Genomic DNA, 17060 nt, shown 5'->3' on the forward strand with positions numbered 1-17060 from the left:
GCCTCCTTGCATTGCGTCACTTTGTTTCCCTGCATTCTCAGCACATCCCGCACTCCTCTGATGTCATTTCCTTTCCTCGAGGGCGGGACGCGCTGAGAATGCAGGGAAACGAAGCGATGCAGACCGTGCAGGTCTTTTTTTGCCGTCATCTACTATGTTACTATCCTCCCCCTCCCTTCCATGTCCAGTGACTCGCCCCAGCCTCCACCTGCCCCCGAGATCATTCAAACCCCAGCCCCACAAATCAAGGTAAGGTATACACATATGAGTTTATCTTGTTGGGCAGACTGGATGGACCATGCAGGTCTTTTTCTGCCGTCATCTACTATGTTACTTGCCCAGCCCCCCCAGCCCCACTTGCCCAGACACACACACACACACACCCAGCCCCACTTGCCCACACACACACCACCAGCCCTACTTGCCCATATACACCCCCAGCCCCACTTGCCCACACACCCCCCAGCCTCACTTGCCCACCCTCCCCTGCCCGCTCCCTTCCGTTTGCTCCTGGCTGTGTTCCCTGCCTTACAAAACTTTTCTTTTTTACCGAAGTCGCGAACCGGCAGCCTGAAGACTAAAGAAAGCAAACAGCATGCAGGCTCGCCTCCTTGCATCGCATCGCTTCGTTTCCCTGCATTCTCAGCGCGTCCCGCCCTCGAGGAAAGGAAATGACATCAGAGGAGTGCGGGATGTGCTGAGAATGCAGGGAAACAAAGTGACGCAATGCAAGGAGGCGAGCCTGCCTGCTGTTTGCTTTCTTCATTCTTCAGGCTGCCGGTTCGCGACTTCGGTAAAAAAGAAAAGTTTTGTAAGGCAGGGAACACAGCCAGGAGCAAACGGAAGGGAGCGGGCAGGGGAGGGTGGGCAAGTGAGGCTGGGGGATGTGTGGGCAAGTGGGGCTGGGGGTGTGTATGGGCAAGTAGGGCTGGTGGTGTGTGTGTGGGCAAGTGGGGATGGGTGTGTGTGTGTGTGTGTGTGTGTGTGTGTGTGTATGTGTGTGTGTGTGTCTGGGCAAGTGGGGCTGGGGAGGCTGGGCAAGTAACATAGTAGATGACGGCAGAAAAAGACCTGCATGGTCCATCCAGTCTGCCCAACAAGATAAACTCATATGTGTATACCTTACCTTGATTTGTGGGGCTGGGGTTTGAATGATCTCGGGGGCAGGTGGAGGCTGGGGCGAGTCACTGGACATGGAAGGGAGGGGGAGGATAGTAACATAGTAGATGACGGCAGAAAAAGACCTGCATGGTCCATCCAGTCTGCTGAGGTGGAAGGAGGTGTTCCAGAGAGCTCTGCAGACTTCCAGTGGGAAGGGAGTGAGGTCTAGCTCCCTCCCTAAGGATGAGGAGGACCTCTGGGGAGCGTTCCCCAGGACATGCCCTGGCCATGGGGCCTCTTGGGCTCAGGGACCAGAGTGTCAGGAAAAGCAGTCCCCTCCCTGGCAGTGCCGCAGGGAGGAGGGAAAGGAGCCCTGTGGATAGAAGAGGGCCAGACTCCAAGGGAGGAAGCCAGACTGGTACCCCTCTCGCGGCCGCACGACATCCAGCAGGTGAGGGGGGGCGAGAGCTGGCGGAGGCCCTAGAGAAGAGCTGGTCTGAGGAAAGAGAGGTAATGGAGATCTGTCAGGAGGCCCTGCCGGAGGTGGAGGAGGAAGGCAGTGAGGACAGTGACGATCTAGAGGAGGAAGAGCTTGTGGACTACTGCCAGGATCCAGAGGACCCAGCCAGTGGCATAATTAAAAGGGTGAAGAGAATTAAAAGTACGGAGAAGGAGGTGGTGGAGCTGGGGAAGCGGGTCAAAATGGCAAAAGCCCTGAGCAGGCTGGCCCCAGAAGAGCATCGCAAGACCTATATGAAAGAGGAAACCAGGCTACTTAAGCTTCTCCAGAAAAAAGAACAGCTGCTGAGGGCACTGAGGAAAGGCCCTGGAAACCCTCTGAGAGAACTCTATATCAACAGAGACAGGATGGCCTCGGGGGGACAGGCCCCGTCAGCCTCGGTACAGTGGAAGCAACAAACAGAGCAGGAAGGAATCAGCCCAGGCTTTGGACCCCAGAACATTGAAGCATCAGGGGAGCTGCCAGGAACAAGCACCCAAAATACATTAAAATTCATGCAATACCTTGCTAGTCAGTCGGGGCCTCTGGGTCTGTGGAAGCCTCATTGAGAGCACCTGAGTGTGGGAGAGCAGACCAGGAAAAAAACTTTACCACCAAGACTTTTCAAATTGTTGAAACAGAGGTTGGAATTTCAGGAGAGAGATTTTTTTCCACAGAAGTGGGGGTGGAAGTTGAAACAGAGAACTTACCTGGAAAAGAGGCAAGGGGTAGGCAGAGGCAGTTGCAGCCACAGGTTGTCCTGTTCCCATTGCCTGTAGTAGGAGTAGACGGCAAGGAAAAAATGCCTGCCCCAGCACAGCCTGGGAGGCCTCACCCACAAAGCTCTGAGGAGCAGGATGTTCCAGCCAATCAGCCTGCAGCAGGGCTAAGGACTGAAAGTGGAGATGTTCCAGCAGGGAGCTGCCTCTTAAAGGAGAATGCAGGAAGAAAGGCAGGTGAAGACGAGGAGCGGTTTTCGATAGAGAAAGCACAGGAGGATACACAGTGTTCCCCACAAAAAGGTTCAGAATTGCAAGGCACTACGCTGCCGGGTGGCGGGATGCCACGCCCGCCCAGCACATTGGAGCAGAAGGCGCCAGCCAATCGGGCTGGAGGAGCAGGGACGGCCGCAGAGGAGCTGCAGTGGCCGGTAGGGGAGAATGCTACAGCGCAGGAGGATTCCCCAAGTTTGGGAGAGCGAGCGGTGCTGGAGTGCGGGAAGCCACGCTTACTTGGCAAAACAGCAGAGCAGGAAGTCCCGACGAAGCAGGACGCCAGATGGGAGACCAGTTCCAAGGAAAACAAAGGGCCCGCACAGGGAAAGCTGGAGCAGCACGTTGCAAGGAGGGACCCAGCACAGAGAGCAGGTTCCTGGGGGGAAGGAGGGGGGGGGAGGAGCGGCAGGTGTTTGCCTTGCAGTGTGCGCCAGAAGGAAACTTGACTGGTACCTTTGACTTTGCAGTTGGCCAGGCTGCGGGGGTGCGAGCCAGGGGGGAGTGTTCGGGCCAGGGGGGGGAGGGTTGGCTCGGTGGGGGGGGGGAGGGGGTCAGGGGCATTGGGAGGGGAACAAGTATTTAGGGGAACCTGCTCTCACTGTCTCTAGCGAACGTGTTGAAGGGGACAATGGCAGGTTTTTTGCTGCAGGGGAAATGGTACAGAAGGACACTGTGAAGGCAGGGGATGTGCAAAGTCTGCTGATAGAAGAGAGGGAGGGGAGAGAGGCTGAGAGGGGGGGCGAGAGAGAGAGGGGGGTACGGCGCAGCAGGAGCAGGGGGGTCTCAGTGCAGGAGATGGGGGAGGGGGACGGTGGGGGGGTGCTCCATCCTTTGCGGCGGTAGTAGGTGGGAGGGGTGGGCGCAGGGGGAATGGGGGGGCAGGAAGCAGTGGGGAAGGATGAGAGGGAGGGTGGGGGGGCAGGTTCCCAAAAGGAGGAATGTGGTTCAGTTAAGGTGGGTGGGGGAGGGGGATGCCAAGTAGGGATGAGGCCCTGAAGTTGGTCCTGGGTTTAGGATTTCTCCCAGAGGACCTCTATGCCTGTATCCACCCGGTGAATATCCCAGAATATGATGTTAGTTTTCTGACCCAGCGAGGCATGGAGGTCTTCTGGGAGAAATACGAGGGGGTAAGGGGGAAAGGGGGAAAGGGGATTGGAGAAACTTTAGGGCCGTACCGATCAGCAGACCTGACCTGGTGCAGGTAACCCTGCTTGTCCAAAACGAATCCATCTCGGGGGCGGACCTGGCCTTCTGGCTACAGCGGTACGCAGAATTGCGTACCCCCTTGTCCAAGCTCCCTGACCCCAGTAGGGTGTGGGCGGGAGGATGTGGTGCACAGGTTAGACTGAAGCAGGCAGGGCACGTGACCCAGCACATTCCCTCCGCGGCGTTCATTGGCAGGGATCAGATCCTCTGCTTTTATAAGGGGCAGCCGCGGCAATGTCACAAGTGCGGGTCATTCAGACATTTTAGTATGTCGTGCCCAGTACAGCAGTGTGGGAAGTGCGAGTCTAAGGAGCATCCTACGGAGTCTTGTGCATCTATCCGGTGTAATTTGTGTGGGGGTCTGGGGCATGCATTCAGAGCTTGCCCTTGGGCCTCCCATAACGGGGGAGAGGAGGACATGGGAGGGGGCAGTCCAGTTCAGAGGGAGAGGGGGGAGGGGATGTAGGGCGAGAGCAGTTTCCTGGGGTGGGGGGGAAAGGGGCTGTGGAGGGACAGGGAGTGGGAGGTGGGGAAGTGTTGGGGGAAGGGCTGAAGCGGCAGGAAGGGGCAGATGAGGGTTGGACACGGGTGTCAAAAAAACAACGGAAGGGGACAGGGGTACAGGAGGAAGGGGGAGGGGGGGCAGGAATGGGGATAGAAGTAGAGAACAGATTTAGGGGACTGGAAGATGAGGGAGGGGGTGAGGAACTGGCAGGAGAGGAAGGAGAGGATGGGGTGAGCCAGCAGGATGGGTTGGAAAGCATGGCAGATGCTGAAAAGGGAACAGCAGGTAAAAGGAAGAAGATGAAGAGGGAGAAGGCTTTGAGGGACGAAGAGGAGGAAATGGTAGTGGAGGAGGTCGGGGAGGTGGGGGGCGGATTGGGGGGGGCTGAAGGGAGGGTGGGGGAGAACAGGAGGGTAGGACAGGAGGCAGGGATGACGGCAAGAGAAGGGAGGGAGGATGGGCTGGAGGCAGGATTGACGGAGGGGGTCGAAGAAGGGGTAGAAGGGGCGGGAGAGGGGGCAGGGGGGAGGGGGGAGGGTCGGTGGACGACTCCCAAGGAGGGAGGGAGGTGGGCGGATGAAGGGGGGGAAGAAAGTAAGGAAAGGGGGGGCTTTTTGAGCTAGGGGTCCGGGACTGGGCGGAAGAGGAAGGGGAGGGGGAAGGGGAAGGGATCCCTGGAGGTAGTATGGAGCAGAGGGAAGGTAGCCAGGAGGGCGGGGGGTATGGAATGGCACAATGATGGCGGGACTGCTGTTAACATTCGCCACACTTAATGTGGCTAGTGTCGCCTCCCAGAGGGCGAGATGCTTGGTGTTCGATGGCCTCTCTGCCATGGCGGCAGACTGTTTTCTTCTGCAGGAGACCAGGCTGCGAATGCTGGAGGAGGTTCGGCGGGCAAAGCAGGCCTGGAGATGGGGGCCCTCTATTTGGGGTCTGGCAGGGGAACGGTATGGGGGGATAGGCATCCTCTTCAAAACCTTTAAAGTAGAGATCCAGAGGGTGGTGGAGCTTGGAATTGGGAGGTGTCTGGTGTTAGATGTGAGATTGCGGGGGGTGGCTTTGCGGGTGATTAACATCTACAGGTCGCAAAGCAAACGGGGAAGGGCGGCACTGTTTGGGAAAATTCGGCCGTACCTTTACACCTCACGGCAGCTGGTGGGGGTGATTTTAACACAGTCCTGAGGAAGGAGGATGGGGGGGGGAGGGCGGCGCAAGTAGGTTACGATGGGGTACGGCTAGCAGGGATCATGAAGGGAGCGGGATTGGTGGACGCGCACATAGAGTTTGGTGGTGAGACGCAGGGTTTCACTTTTGCCCGGGGCACTTGTAGAAGTAGAATCGACCGGTTTTTAGTTCAGGGAGGGGCGTGTGGGAAGGCACCAAGGGTGGTACAGGTTGATTTCTCAGTCCACAAGATGGTGCTGGTCGAGCTGGGGGGAGGGGGGATTCACGGATTGGGGAAAGGATTGTGGCATTTAAATCAGAAATGGTTGAGGGAGGGGGTGTTGTACCAGGAGTATCTGGAGTTTCTGGCAGACCAGGTATCCATTCAGGGTGTCTTCCCTTCCCTAGGGGACTGGTGGGAAGTTTTGAAACACCGCACCAGGGGGTTCTTTCTCTGTCAGGCGAGGAGGCAGGGGAGGGAGGTCACCCGGCTAGGAAATGTTGTGAGGAAGCGAAGGGACAATTTGATTTCCAGGGGAGGGAGGAGGGAGGACATTGAGGCCTTGCAGCAGGAGGTGGAACGGGTACAATACAATCGGTACTCTTCCCTCGTCTATGAGCGGGACTTCGGGATGCTGCTCAGCCCGAACCCGTATGACTGCTGTAAGGAAAGAAGGGAGAGGAGGGTGGTAGAGGGGTTAAGGGATGAGGGGGGGACGCTCCAGCAGTCTAGGGAAGGTATCTTGCAGGTGGTGGGGACCCACTTTGGGCGGGTCTTTTTGGACCAACGGTTAGGGGAGGAGGCCATGGCGAGGTACATTGAGGAAACCCCGGGGTGGGTAAGGGGGGGGCCCTCATCTTCGAGCCTTGCTGCGGCCGGCAGAGTTCTACCAGCGGTTTAGGGATCAGTTGGCGCCGGTCTTGTTGGCAATCTGGGAGGCGGCACGAACAGGGGGATCCTTGCCTGAGTCGATGGGGGCATCAGCTTTGGTCCTCCTTAGCAAAGGCAAGGACCCCCAGGATGTGGCAAATTGGCGGCCGATTGCACTTCTGAACACCGACCGGAAGATTTTCGCTCACATGCTCCTTGCCCACATGAGGAAGATCTCCGGGGAAGTGCTGGCGGCCCCGCAGGGGTGTGGGGTCCTGGGAAAGGGGGTGCTGGAGGCAGTGGCCTGGGTGAGGGAGGGCCTGGAACGTAGTCGGGTGGGAGAGGGCAGGCTGGTCATGGCCTTGGACCAGGACAAGGCTTTCGACCGAGTGCAGTGGGGCTTTTTATGGAAGGTCCTAGACCACTATGGATTCCCGGGGGAATGGATTGCGCAACTGCAGTTATTGTATGTGGGGGCGCGATTCTTTCCCCTGGTGAATGGATGGAGGGGGGCGGAGGCAGGGGTGCGGCAGGGGTGCCCGTTGAGCCCCCTGCTGTACGCTTTCGCCATTGATCCCCTGGTGAGGAGGCTGGAAAGGGGGGGGAGGACGGGCTCAGAGGGGTGAGGTAGGCAAAGGGAATGTGTTGCGAGTCATCGCCTATGCGGATGATGTCACTGTCTGGGTGGCGGATCGCAGGGAGGGGAGAAGGCTGCGGGAGACCCTTGCAGAATACTCCCAGGCTTTGGGGTCTCGGGTAAACCTGGGAAAGAGCACCAGCTTGTGGGTGGGGGCGGAGGGACGGCGGTTTAATTTAGGGGGTGGGTTCCCGGATGGGATAGAGAAAATGAGGGTTTTGGGAGTGTATTTTGGGGGAGGGGATTACGGGTGGGAGAATTGGGAACACAGGATAGCAGAGGCGAGGGAGAAGGTGGACCGCTGGAAGGGGTGGCAGATGCCCATGGAGGACTGGGTCCGGTTGCTGAAGAGCCAGGTGGTCCCCATGTTCCTCTTTCTGAGCTACATCTGTCTCCTGCCGGAACGCTGTTTCATGGCAATTTACAGCGTGTTCTTTCAACTCCTCTGGGGGAACAGAATGAACCCGGTTAGACGTAATATTACTTACCGGTCGTGGGAGGAAGGGGGGGGTGGGAATGGTAAACCCGGTCTTGCTATTCTCCTCCCGCTTCATCCAGTTTAACCTGGGGCGGGCGGGGGGTCTGGATGCCCCAGGATGAGTACACAGTGTTGTCCAGTGGTGGGAGGGATTTTGCGGTCCTTGGTTGGGGGGAGGTAGGGTGGGACAGTTGCGGAAAGGTTTCCCAGAGGGGGTAGGCTAATACAAATCCTTGGTAAAGCTGGTTCGGCTGTGGGACATTACATGGGAGGAAGTTAGGGCAGGGCAGAGGGAGATCTGGGTGGAGCGGGTTCGCTCCCAATGCTTCTCCTCTCCCCTGGCTCTTAGGGATGCTCCGGAGCCCGTGCTGAGGCAGGGCCTGTGTTTTATTTCGTCCAAACGCATCCCACACAAGTACAGGGACATTGCCTGGCTGTCCCTACATGGCAGGTTGTATGTTAGGGCAAACCTTCGGTGTAGGAACCAGCAGGACCGAGACTGCCCGAGGGGGGAGTGTGCTGGCCGGCTGGAGACCATGGACCACTTCCTGAAGGAGTGTCCATTCTCCGTAGCGGTTTGCCGGAGAGTGGCTGCCTTGCTGGCCATCCCCAGCTTCACGTCCTACACCTATGCGGACTGGGTGTATGGGAGGCAGGGGGAGATGGGGCGGCTAGAGCCAGGTACCGCCTTTCTAATCTCAGGGGTGTCCCTGGGCTAGGAGTGCAGGTCTGCTGAGCAGGTCTCCTGGGACGTTGTCCGAGCTGTCCAGGAAGTGGCCCGATGGGAACGGGTGGAGGTGGGGGTAAAGACCTTTGGGGTTTGGTGGAAGCATGTACGCTTGAAGTTGAGTTGAATGTTTGGGGGGGGGGGTTGGGGGGGGACTGTTTTTTGTGTAAATTTTGCATTTTTGTATAAAAGTAAAGAGGGGCTGGCTTTATAACTGCACAATGTAATGTATTGAAATATGATTTTCCGCTTTCATTTAATAAAGGAATTCTCCAGTCTGCCCAACTTATATGTGCTACTTTTTGTGTATACCCTACTTTGATTTGTACCTGTGCTCTTCAGGGCACCGACCGTATAAGTCTGCCCAGCACTATCCCCTCCTCCCAACCACCAGCCCCGCCTCCCGCCACCGGCTCTGGCACAGACCGTATAAGTCTGCCCAGCACTATCTCCTCCTCCCAACCACCAGTCCTGTCTCCTACCACCGGCTCTGCCATCCGATCTCGACTAAGCTCCTGAGGATCCATTCCTTCTGCACAGGATTCCTTTATGCTTACCCCACGCATGTTTGAATTCCGTTACCGTTTTCATTTCCACCACCTCCCACGGGAGGGCATTCCAAGCATCCACTACTCTCTCCGTGAAAAAATACTTCTTGACATTTTTCTTGAGTCTGCCCCTCTTCAATCTCATTTCATGTCCTCTCTTTCTACCGCCTTCGCATCTCCGGAAAAGGTTTGTTTGCGGATTAATACCTTTCAAATATTTGAACGTCTGTATCATATCACCCCTGTTTCTCCTTTCCTCCAGAGTATACATATTTAGTTCAGCAGGTCTCTCCTCATACGTCTTGTAACGCAAATCCCATACCATTCTCGTAGCTTTTCTTTGCACCGCTTCAATTCTTTTTACATCCTTAGCAAGATACGGCCTCCAAAACTGAACACAATACTCAAGGTGGGGCCTCACCAACGACTTATACAGGGGCATCAACACCCCCTTTCTTCTGCTGGTCACACCTCTCCCTATACAGCCTAACAACCTTCTAGCTACGGTCACCGCCTTGTCACACTGGTTCGTCGCCTTCAAATCTTCAGATACTATCACCCCAAGATCCCTCTCCCCATCCGTACCTCTCAGACTCTCCCCGCCTAACACATACGTCTCCCGTGGATTTCTATTCCCTAAGTGTATCACTTTGCATTTCTTCGCATTGAATTTTAATTGCCAAACCTTAGACCATTCTTCTAGCTTCCTCAGATCCTTCATCATGTTTTCCACTCCCTCCCGGGTGTCCACTCTGTTACAAATCTTAGTATCATCCGCAAATAGGCAAACTTTACCTTCTAACCCTTCGGCAATGTCACTCACAAATATATTGAACAGAATCGGCCCCAGCACCGATCCCTGAGGCACTCCACTACTCACCTTTCCCTCCTCCGAGCGAATTCCATTCACCACCACCCTCTGGCGTCTGTCCGTCAACCAGTTCCTAATCCAGTTCACCACTTCGGGTCCTATCTTCAGCCCATCCAGTTTATTTAAGAGCCTCCTGTGGGGAACCGTGTCAAAAGCTTTGCTGAAATCTAAGTACATTACGGCCATAGCTCGTCCCTGATTCAATTCTCCTGTCACCCAATCAAAGAAATCATTGAGATTTGTTTGGCACGATTTCCCTTTGGTAAAACCATGTTGTCTCGGATCTTGCAACTTATTGGCTTCCAGGAAATTCACTATCCTTTCCTTCAGCATCGCTTCCATTACTTTTCCAATAACCGAAGTGAGGCTTACCGGCCTGTAGTTTCCAGCTTCTTCCCTATCACCACTTTTGTGAAGAGGGACCACATCCGCCGTTCTCCAATCCCTTGGAACCTCTCCCGTCTGCAAGGATATATTAAACAAATCTTTAAGAGGACCCGCCAAAACCTCTCTGAGCTCCCTCAATATCCTGGGGTGGATCCCGTCCGGTCCCATGGCTTTGTCCACCTTTAGCTTTTCAAGTTGTTGATACACACTCTCTTCCGTGAAAGGTGCTCTATCCACTTCATTCTCATTTGTACTTTTTCCAGTCCATCGCGGTCCTTCTCCAGGATTTTCTTCTGTGAAAACAGAACAGAAGTATCTATTTAGCAAATTTGCTTTTTCTTCATCCTTTTCCACATAGCGGTTCGCAGTATCTTTTAGTCTCACAATTCCCTTTTTAGTCATTCTCCTTTCACTAATATATCTGAAGAAATTTTTGTCACCCCTCCTTACATTTCTAGCCATTTCTTCTTCCGCTTGCGCTTTCGCCAGACGTATCTCTCTCTTGGCTTCTTTCAGTTTCATCTGGTATTCCTCCCCGTGTTCCTTTTCTTGAGTTTTTCTGTATTTCTGGAACGCCAACTCTTTAGCCCATACGCCGTGCCCCCTCCCTACCCATCTTCAAATCAATGCTCAAAGCCCACCTCTTCAATGTCGCCTTCGGCACCTAACCACTACACCTCTTCTCAGGAAAAATTATCTACCCCAACTTGACATTTGTACAGTGCTGCGTAACCCTAGTAGCGCTCTAGAAATGTTCAGTAGTAGTAGTAGTAGTAGTATTTTCTCAACCACTTGCTTGGAGAACCATATCGGTTTCCTTTTTCTCTTGCTTTTACTTTCCTTACATAAAGGTTTGTGGCCCTATTTATAGCTTCTTTCAGCCTGGACCACTGTCCTTCCACTTCTTGTACTTCCTCCCAGCCCATCATCTCCTTCCTCAGGTATTCCCCCATTTTACTAAAGTCAGCATGATTGAAATCCAGGACTTTGAGTTTTGAGTGGCTGCTCTCCACTTTAGCTGTTATATCAAATCAAACTGTTTGATGGTCACTGCTGCCCAGGTGGGCACCCACTTGGATATTTGACACGCTATCCCCATTTGTGAGCACCAGATCCAGCGTCGCTCCCTCCCTTGTGGGTTCCGTCACCATTTGTCTGAGCAAAACACTTTGGAAAGCATCCACGATCCCTCTACTTCTTTCCGATTCCGCAGATGGAACCTTCCAATCTACATCCGGCAGATTGAAATCTCCGAGCAACAGCACCTCTCCCTTGTTTCCCAACTTTTGAATATCTGCGATCAGGTCTTTATCTAATTCCTCCAATTGTGTCGGAGGTCTGTAGACAACACCCACATGGACAGAGGTTCTATCATCTCTTAGGGGGCAAAAGAGAATCACTGGACATGGAGGGGAGGGGAGGGAGGAGAATCATTCTGGATATGGATTGGATGGGATGGCAGGGCAGGGGAGAGAGGAGAATGAAGAATTGGTGGACATGGATGGAAGGGGAAGGCAGGGAAGAGAGAATTGCTGGACTTGGATAGGAGAGGAGGGGAGGGCAGGGGAGAGAGGAGAATCACTGGACATGGGAGGGGAGGGCAGGGGATAGAGGAGACATGCTGGACATGGATGGAGGGGAGGGAAGATAGGAAGGAGATGCACATGGATGGGATGGCAGGGGAGGAAGGAGAAATGCTGGAAATGGATGGAGAGGAGAGCAGAGCAGGAGATAGAGGAGAATTGCTGGACATGGATGGATGGAGGGGTTGGTGGGGAGAGAGGAGAAATGCTAGACATGGAAGAAGAAAGGAGGAAAGTAAAGAAATAAATGGAAAGGAAGCCCTGGAAACGGAGTTAAGAGAACAGATAGAGAGCAGCAGAATCAGACACTTGGACCAGTATGGATAGAAAACAGTCACCAGACAACAAAGGTAGAAAAAAATCATTTTATTTTCATTTTAGTGTTTGGAATTTGTCCAATTTGAGAATTTACATCTGCTGTCTTATTTTGCAATGGGTATACTGGAGCTGTAACATCTTACAGAAATGATTTATAATGAAAAATAGTCACAAGTTATTGTTTTTCTCCTATACTAGTATATTTTCAATGATGTCTGTTTATATGAGCCATGGCTGGTATAAGGGGTGTGGCTAATGTGGGTGTGGCTACCATAGAGGTGGAGCCATACGTGGTGACCCCGCCCATAATGAGTACCGGCACCTTTTTTTCTACAAAAAAAAAGCACTGGTAAGATTAAATGAAAATGCTACCAACAATAAAGAACAACAAGGTGGATGCAGCAGCTCATAGGTTTACTTGCTTTGTTTTGAGTGAATGGGGATGACAGCTGAGCTGGGAAAGGGAATCACACTGACCTAATTGGATTCAGCATTCTGACATCATTTCATCTCCTGTCTATTAAAACTCATTGGGTTTAATAGACAGGAGACCAAGTGACGTCAAAACATTGAAACCAATCAGGTTGATCTCAGTTTCCTCTTCCCTGCGCTGCCATCATCGCAGTACCCTCATGGACTGCAGCATCCACATAGTCGCTCTTTATTGTTGGTAGCATTTTTATTTAATCTCACTTATCAAACATGCCGGCTTGTGCAGCACACGGATGTACACAGAGGAAGTATACTAATGGAATAACTTTTCATAGGTAGAGTAGTTATTTGTTATAAATTATAATCAGTGTGTCATTTGGAGGGGCTAGTTATAGAGACACCCTAGCACGTGTTATATTCGTACAGAGGGAGTTTTTTTTCTCTTGGTAAAGGGTCACTAAAACAGACATCATGTTATGAGAATCAGGTGCTCAACATTCAGAGTTTCTATTTATTTATTTATTTACTAGTAAAAAAGGCCAGTTTCCGAAACAAATGAAACGGGCGCTAGTGTAGGGGTGAGGTTTTGCACTCATTGAACTTGAAGGACTGTTGAAGGACTCTTTATACTTAGACTTTGCATATACTTTTGTGTTTGAACCAAAGAATCACAGTTTCTCTAATGAACCTAAACTAAAACCCTCACAGCTTGAATTTGTTAATAGTAGAACCTGTTTGTGAACCAGCAGCCAGATAACAAGTTGTAGTAGTCAGCAATTGAGGCTTGGAAGGGAGACAGCCAGCTCTGTCAGCGCAGTCTCGTGATCAATACACAGAGGCTGTATTATGTGAATGTGCTGATACAATACAATAAGTAACATTTTCTACATCTTCTTGCAAAGTAACATTTTCTGTGAAACTGACGTATTCTTTCTCTGTGAGAACTACAGAACTACTATTGTATTGCGCATGTGCTTGTACTGCGCATGTGCTTGTGTGATGTATGGGGTGTGTTTAGGGTTACCATATGGCTCCAGAAAAAGAAGGATGGATTGCCAGCCGGGTTTTACTTCCATTGCTTTCCATTGAAAGCAATGGAAGTAAAATCCGGCTGGCTCAATTACTTCCATTGAAAGCAATGGAAGTAAAACCCGGCTGGCTCAATCCGTCCTCCTTTTTCTGGAGCCATATGGTAACCCTAGGTGTGTTATACGCATGCTCACTAATGATGTATAAAAATGAGTGTCAGGTGACGCTCGGGGCGCAGTATCCTGAGTCTGAACTTAGTACTGTGTCAGCTAGCTAGTAAAAGTTGCCTTGCTTTGGAAATCAGCGTCTCAGTCTCCTGATTTACTTGCCGGTCTGTCCGGTTACATTTGGCGAGCCAGCCAGGAGGCGGGGCCGAGGACGAGGATATTTCCTCCCCTCCCTGATAGTGGCACAGCTGAGCCGAGACTGACGGTTCTCTCCAGCTGACCGGAGAGTGCGCACCGCTGAGTTCAGCGTCTGGCCGCTGTGAGAGAGCTGGGCAGGGCTGGGTAGCCTGCACAAGGGGTGCGCGATCCTAGCAGGACAACTTTTTGGGTCTCCGGAGACTTTTGAATCCTGCAGCGGAATCAGGCGAGTATACTCGGGGTAGCAGCTGACCGACCCGGTAAAGGGTCACAGAGGGGCTTGATCACCCCCTTTGCCAGTGCCGACTAGGGACTAGGTCCCGAAACCCACTAGGCTCTGGGCGGAAACGGGAGGACGGGTTTCCTGTAAGAATGAAAGCAGAGTGATTGGCCCTGCAGTTTCAAGCCGGGCGACCGGGTCTTGGCCAGGGCGAGTGATGAACCTTTTGTGTCTGGTGGAGTGGGACCCCTTACCCCTCTGCTATCCTTTACCCTCCTTCTGTCTGTCTACTATCCTTTGGCACCGTCGGATAGGATGGGCGGGGGTGGGTCTACACCTTTGGATTTAATGACTGAGCACTTTAGCGAAGTGTTCGACCAGAAACAATGTTCCAGGGCAGGGATGATACAGCGTTGTCAGTTTATGTGGCCTGGGTTAGGTCAGTCTGTCGACTGGCCGCCAGAGGGCACCTTTGCCTATGAAAAAGTTGCTGCTGTTCAGAACATTGTTATAGTTGACGGTAACACCGGCTGTCAGGAGGATATCCCGTACATAGAGGGGTGGGCGGATGTGGTTCGGAACCCACCAATATGGGCCCAAAGGAAGGTGGAGAAGGCAGCCTTAATGGTGGTGGCCCAGAGAAGAAGCAGAGGCCCAGGTTGAAATCCAGATCCCAGTCCCTACCTACGGCAGTTGGGGGAGGTGCTGATGGTCGCTGCAAGGCTAGGCCCACCATTTCAAAGAAAGTAGTCCCCGTCTTGGAGAAACCGGAGGAGGAGGACCCCATGCCCTTATAGCCCAATCTATCCAGACCTTACAGAATTAAGAAAGGGGGGAGGGGACACGGGGCCTGCATCCCAGGAAGTGGATTTAGACAGCCCACCTTCACCTGATCAGATAGAGTTCCCAGTAGACCAAAGGCCCACTAGGAAAAGTCAGAGAGTTCTCAAGGAACCCACCCGCTATCCTGCCATGAGTCCAGTTATAGTTTCATCGGACCGCAGAACTGCGGCTGACTTGTATCCCATCAGGGAGGCCATGGTACAATTACCTGAGGACACTGACCATCCGATTGAGTCAGTTGTTTATAATCATGTTCCCTTCTCGAGTTCGGATCTCCTGAATTGGAAAAATCACGGGCCTACATATGAACAGAAACCTGAGCAGCTTATCAAATTAGTGGAGGGCATAATATTTAGCCATAATCCAACCTGGTCTGACTTGAGGCAACTGAGTTCCCATATATTAACTACTGAAGAACGCCGACAGTTGCAACAGATTATGGAAGAGGCAGTTCGGCAGGCACATCCGAATGAACCAGATTTGGCCAATCGTGTCGCTGCCCTGGTGCCCACTACCCAGCCCGAATGGAATCACCGAACCCCAGCAGGCCGAGAGTCCTTACGTCAATATCAGCAGGCCTATTTGGCAGCCTTGAAGAAGGGAAAGCGAAAATTACCAATATGGGAAAGATTCATGACATAATACAAAAGAAGCATGAAAGCCCAAGTGATTTCCTGGAGTGGCTTATGGATGCATATCGAAAATATAGCCCAATAGACCCTGAGGATCCAGCCAACCGTCCGATGATAGTAATGAGCTTTGTTACCCAAGCAGCCCCAGACATTAGGAAGAAGTTGCAGAAGACCGAGGTGTTTGAGGGCATGAGTATAAGTCAATTGAAGGCGATGGCCGATCGTGTTTTTGGATATCGAGATCAGGAGGAGAAAAGTGAGGCCCGAAGAGAAGCAAGCAGACAGATGCGTGAGAATGCTACTCTGTTAGCTGCTGCACTGGAAGAACACCGGGAACAAAGCAGAGGAGCGGCCGCACCGGAAGAACGTAGGGGCCAGTACAGGGGCAGGGGCCGGAGGTTTCCCCTAGGGAGGAACCAGTGCACGTACTGCAGGCAAGAAGGCCATTGGAAAGCGGAGTGTGGAGAAAGAGGGCGAGGCCGGGGACGCTCGGAGCAGCAGGAGTGGCAGATGGCAGTGGATGCTGTTCATACACATACAGCATGAAGACACCGGGAGGGGAGAGTCCCCACTGACCCTCTGGTGGAAATTCGAGTGGGGATGCAACAAATGAGAGCCCTGTTAGACACAGAGGCTCAAAGATCTGTCATCACTACAGCAATAGCCCCCGAGACTAAGGAAGCCATACCGATAGTGGAACGCCAAGTCCAGATTGGAGGGAAAACAGTCTCTCACCAGTTCATACATATACCTGGGTGTCCCGTTCCTCTTATTGGACGGGACTTGCTATGTAAATTGCAGGCCACTCTGAAATTTAAATCCACTGGGGAAGTTGAGGCCACTTTTGAAGAGCAGCCAGTATCCCTTATTTGTCCTGTCCAGGAAGAGTGGCGATTACATGCTCCTCTGGTTGTTACTGTCGCTGATAGTCGATACACAGAAGAAACTGCATTTGCACAGCAGAGGAGGACTCTTATGGCGGGAGTACCTGGGATCTGGGCAGAATTGAATCCCGGAGGGCTGGCTGTAAACGCCACCCCTATCTGGATCGAATTGAAACCCAGTGCTCAAATTGTTAACCAGGGCCAATACAGTATACCTTATGCTGCTCGACATAGTATGCAATCGCATTTGCAGAAACTCCTCCAACAGGGAGTCTTGAAACCTACCAGATCAGCCTGGAATACCCCCTTACTGCCAGTCAAGAAGCCAGGGACCTCTGAGTACCGACCTGTTCAGGACCTGAGGAAAGTCAATAACCAAGTTGTGGACATAGTTGCTCTTGTACCTAACCCTTACTCCATTCTAGCCCAAGTGCCGGCCCAAACCAGGTGGTACAGTGTCATTGACTTAAAGGATGCTTTCTTCTCCATACCTCTTGCTGAGGAGAGTCAGCAGTTCTTTGCATTCACATGGGAGGATTTACAGACCGGGACTAAACAACAATTTACCTGGACCCGATTACCGCAAGGTTTCAAGAATTCGCCCACTCTGTTCGGGGAACAACTCGCCCATGATTTGAAGATGTATCAGACTGAGCATGGGCCTGTTGTCCAGTATGTGGACAATCTGCTGATAGCCAGGGAAACATACACTGATTGTATCGTGGCCACTCCCGGTTAGTTAAGTATCAGGCCCTAATGTGTGAG

This window comes from Microcaecilia unicolor, chromosome 11, assembly GCF_901765095.1.
Source record: "Microcaecilia unicolor chromosome 11, aMicUni1.1, whole genome shotgun sequence".
Lineage (NCBI taxonomy): Eukaryota > Metazoa > Chordata > Amphibia > Gymnophiona > Siphonopidae > Microcaecilia > Microcaecilia unicolor.